The sequence below is a fragment of the Antrostomus carolinensis genome, unplaced genomic scaffold, assembly GCF_000700745.2.
Source record: "Antrostomus carolinensis isolate BGI_N321 unplaced genomic scaffold, ASM70074v2 scaffold20530, whole genome shotgun sequence".
Taxonomy (NCBI): Eukaryota; Metazoa; Chordata; class Aves; order Caprimulgiformes; family Caprimulgidae; genus Antrostomus; species Antrostomus carolinensis.
Window position 1 is genome coordinate 30,081 of NW_010287970.1, and position 5,289 is coordinate 35,369.

Sequence of the window (5,289 nt, forward strand, 5' to 3'; positions counted from 1 at the left end):
TATGATTCAGAAAGTTGCTAATTTTGTTTTCACTATAATCGACTTACATAAATCATAAAATTTTTATAGATTTTTTTTCCAATTACTAAATGCTTTGTTCAGATGGACTTATTTTTCAGACATGAGGCTTTATATTCCTTAACTCATTTCTCAATTAAAAAATCATTGTTAATTAAGGAAAAAAAAACCCAACCTGACATCTATGTCCATAGGCTCACACATACGCTATAGGAGCAGCTGTCATGTAGCTACTCTGGTCTCTACTGAGCATTTGAAGGACGCTTGTTAGGGCTCAATCCTAATGTACCCGAGTTGGAGGGAGTCCTTCCTGCCCTGCTGGAGCTGGCGCTGGTGCTGGCACTGCTTGCAGCCAGAGCCAGCTCATTGCAGCTGTGGGTGCCCTGCACAACAACTAGAGATTGAGATTCCCACCACAGGCATGGGGCTGCACAGATAACCTGTAGCCTACAAAGTAGTCACATACAGAAGTATGTATGGAAGCATATATGTAATTCTCAGTAAATTAAGACCTAGCCTTGCCCTGTTGTGATAATGAACCAATCCTTGAGATGCACATGGCAGTGCTGTGTGTTGCAGATGAAAGTTGGCTTAATGGCTTATTCACTTCATCTGAAATAAGTAACTTCTCTCTCTCCCTCTCCGTTCTACATCAGATTTCAGTTGCATCCAAGTTATATAATGCTGGTACGATCTCTCTAGTCATATATCCAAAAAAAAACAGGCTTTGCTGAACAGTTTTGAAAGATTTAACTCCTCAACATTTTGTGTGCTTACTAGAATGAGGGTTCAGCCTTTGTTCAGAAGGTGAATTGGTATTAGTGTTAAGCATACAGTTTAGAAGAGCTGTAGACAGCTTCTTACAACCTGTTGAACTTCTGTGTTTTGCAAAATGGTAGTTCAGTATTTTATGGAGAAAACGGATGTCATTTTTACCTTTGTAATAATCATTGCATCTGTGCAGTAAGCACCTAAGACTTCTGTTTTTTTCCTTCATAGTTGAGTGCTGTGAAATATTTTATACTTTTCAATGCTTTTTTCCATTTGATAGCTTTTACCAATTAATTAATAAGATAAATTTGTCAGTTTGAGGTCAACAATGGGAAGTTCTCTGCTTAATACCAAAATATGTAAACCATTTTTTTAAATATCTTTTCAGTGATAATCAAGCAACATGAAACTGCCTTTAACAAACATTAAAGCAGCTTGAAAAGACTGTGTGGAGTTAGACTGGCAACACAGCAAGACTGTCCTTTCCTCACATTGCAAGTTTGCAGCATTTTTTTCACAGTTTTTTATACCCTTAGTGCTCTATCAGTAGCTACTGAAAGATGCACTTTTCAGTAGTAAAATCTAGAGTATAAATGGTTTAGGACCTAGGTGCCCCTTTTCACACTAGAACTGATATCTAGTCTAACCCTCTTTTAATGAAATATATTCCTGTCTCCTGTCAACTGCAGTCTCTTTGTGTAATTAAAGCCCCCAATGAAGTTGTAAGATAGGTAATGAAAAAGTTGCAGTCCCAAAACTTTTTATCACTATAAAGGACACAGAAGTACAGTATATAAAATATTGCTAGCCTCATTTGTGCCATTTCAGAGAAAGGTCCCAGGCATAGGGGTGTGTATGTAGATCTTCAAGAAGAGGTCAAGTAGTTGCTGGTTGTAATGTGCAAAACTGCATGCTCTTTTCCCCAGTCTGAGTATTATCCCAGTACCTGCTTCCTCATTCACCAAAACCCTGCTGCATGTGGCTGAATTGAGTTTGTCTCTACAGGGGTGCTCATTTGCATCAAACACAAATTAGTCCACGCAGACCTGCTCTCAGGTTCCTTTCAAAAGTGCTTGTAGCATGAGTGGTCTGTATGTATAACTGGTGAGAGGATTGGGTTTACATAAATTTGACTGGGAACAGAGTCCCAGAAGAGAGTCCTATTTAAGGTCTGCGTTCTGGCTGCTGCGTAATTGAATGTGGCATTGTGTGCAGCAGTAGGGCTTTGGGCTCAGGGTGCCATCAGTGTTCTTGGAGGGGCAGAGCTAAAGGTGTGAATCAGTTTTTACACAAGCTGTAGACTTGACATGACAAAGCAAGGCAAGGCGAGTGCACTGTATAAACCAAAGCCAGTATGCAAAATTATAGACTTGAGAAACTGTGGAAGAAGAATACTTTGTTAGACAACATCTGACTCATACTAAGCAATTCACAGTTGGTTAGAAAAGGTGTTTAATGCCTTCTCCGGAGCAAGCACAGGATTAGATGAAACTACAAGGAAAAACTGATGTGAAGTGTTAAGTTTGTTACTGCTTGGTAAAACTGATCATTTTTTTAAAAAAATATTAGAAATTTATTTCAATATTAACCTGCCAGTATTTTTCTTTGTGTAGGAGATGTAACTACTGTAGCAATTCTGAACTTAAGCAAAATTTCATACTGCTCTGTTGGATAAATCCAGCTGAAAAGTTAAAATTCAGAACATGACAACACTTAAAATTCTGACCAATTTTATTAGAATACTAACATTGGTAGGTAAAAAAACCCCAGTATGAAATATTAATGCTAGCAATGCTAGTGGTAATACGTGAAGTAAATTAAACAATCTACTTCATCTTTTTTTTACAAAATATAAACAATTACTCCTGCAGTTAATATTCATTACTATAGCCTTATGCATCTGCATCTCCTCTACTTTTTTTAACCATGTCTTCCATGCCATTTGCAAATTGGGTGTTAATTGTTAGAACAGACAAAATGCTGAATCAAGGCAACTTCAACTGCTGTGGAACAATCACATTTTGTTTACACCTAACATATTGATTGTATTTACATTTTAACTGAGCAGTGATTGAACTACCAAACCTGGTGATTATACAAAATATACACAGTATATAGATCCCCTATCAGGTCTGGGAGGAAAAGGCCATCCTGATGGACACAGAAATCCAGGCAGCTGGAAGCAGTCTTACGAAGATGCTCTCTTCTGTTCAGAAAAGGGAGATTCATAGGCTTCCATTGGTGGGCAGGTACAAACCAGATGCTGATCTCCATATATGTCATCAATACGAGCAATGGTGGGCCAAAACTTGCTTTCAGGCTTCACAAATGGCTAAGTGCCGAAGAGAAAAACTATTTTAATTTTTCTACCAAGCAAATCTATGTAATTGTAATAGTCATTACAGGTTTTAAGAATGACAAAATGCTGGAAAACTGGATTTTTTTTTAAGTGCAGTCATACTTCAAATCTATTTGCAGTCTCTAAAAGTTAACAAGTACGTATAATTGAGTTGGCACTCAAAAGAATATTTAGATTTTCAAAAAAAAAAGGGTAACCATGTCCTCTAACAAATGCTTGCAAAGAAGCAGTTGTCAAGGGATAAAAGAAAACTATGACCCTTTGAATAACTGGCTTTACAGACAGGAACCAAGGAAAAGTGGAGGAGACTACCAAGACCTGTGCTGTTCAATATAGTTGTAACATAATATATAAAACAAGGTGGCAAACTTCACAGGTGTAGTTAAATTCTTCCTCTTTGAAACAGTACGTAGCAATGAAATAGAGGCAATTCAGTTTTAGGTAAGAAAAGGTAGTTCCACATATATTTAGCTGTTAAGATTGTGGGAGGACTTTTATGTAGTACTCTGAAGAAGGCTGATATATCCAGCTCCAGTCTGACCTTTATATGTAGCTTGGTGTGGCTATACGTAGCTTGCATATGGTGTGGCTTGCCCCATGCTGACCATGCATCTTATCAAACCCTCATCTGAATTCTTTGGAGCAGATTTTTGAACGTCCGGACACGGGACTCTGTTTAGGGACCCCTGGTGCAGTATGTCAGAACCGAATGAGCTGTCTCCAAGAGGAATATCCAATAATATCTTCAGCAACGACATAGTGGGATCAGGTGCACCCTCAGCAAGTTTGCTGATGACACCAAGCTGAATGGTGTGGTTGACATGCCTGAGGGACAGCAATTCATCCAGAGGGACCTGGACAGGCTTGAGAAGTGAGCCCACGTGAACTGCATGAAGTTCAACAAGGCCAAGTGCAAGGCCCTTCACCTGGGGGTCAGGGCAAACCCCAGTTATCAATACAGGCTGGGGGATGAAGGGATTGGGAGCAGCTCTGCTGAGAAGGATTTGGGGGCACTGGTGGATGAGAAGCTCAGCATGAGCCGGCAATGTGCGCTTGCAGCCCAGAAGGCCAACCATATCCTGGGCTGCATCAAGAGAAGCGTGGCCAGCAGGTCGAGGGAGGTGATTCGGAGCCTCTACTCTGCTTTGCTGAGACCCCACCTGGAGTGCTGTGTCCAGTTCTGGAGTTCTCAGCATAGGAAAGACATGGACCTGGTGGAACGAGTCCAGAGCAGGGCCACAAAAATGATCAGAGGGCTGGAGCACCTCTCCTATGAAGAGAGGCTGAGAGAATTGGGGTTGTTCAGCCTGGAGAAGAGAAGGCTCCGGGGAGATCTATAGCGGCCTTCCAATACTTAAAAGGCGGCCTGTAAGAATGATGATGGCAAAGTTTTTAATAGGGCCTGTAACAATAGAATTTAATGTGGTATATGCTCACTGCAGGGGGTTTGGACTAGATGACCTTGAGAGGTCCCTTCCAACCCAAACCATTCTATAATTCAATTAATATTAAAGTGCTGAGATTTAGAAATCCAAGTTTGCACAACGTTTGAAGAGACTTTTTAAAAGATCTCTTTTCCTTGTCTTGAAAAACGAAACTAATGGAACTACTATAGAGCTCACACACATAAAAATTGAGCAACAGTAAAAATGGCTCTGAAGTTTTTATTCTCACCAGATTACTTCATCTCCAACTGACCAGAAAACCACAGAGCAGAAAGCACATTTATGTATTACCACACCATTAGAATCCACTATTTACTCACCAGTGGGAATGCTGCCACTTCTCTGGAATAAGGGCGATCCCACTTGGAAGAAGTGACACAGTTCAGAGTATGTGGTGACATCTACAAGGAAAAAGACATGTTTAGGAGATGAAATTACTGAATTCAGTTGAACATATCAATGTGTAATGTAAACTCCTTCAAGTTTACATTACTACATATAAATAATTACTGTCTAGAGTCTCTTGAGCATACCATTTATCTGGGGAAAAAGGCAGATTTAAAACAGGAAGCAAGTCAGTACCTCAGGGTTTTTTTTTTCAGTTTGCCTGAAGATACTACCCAAGGTTTGAATATGCTTCCAGCTTTTCACTAAATCCTCTTGGTATTTAAAAAATCACAGAATCACAGAATGTTG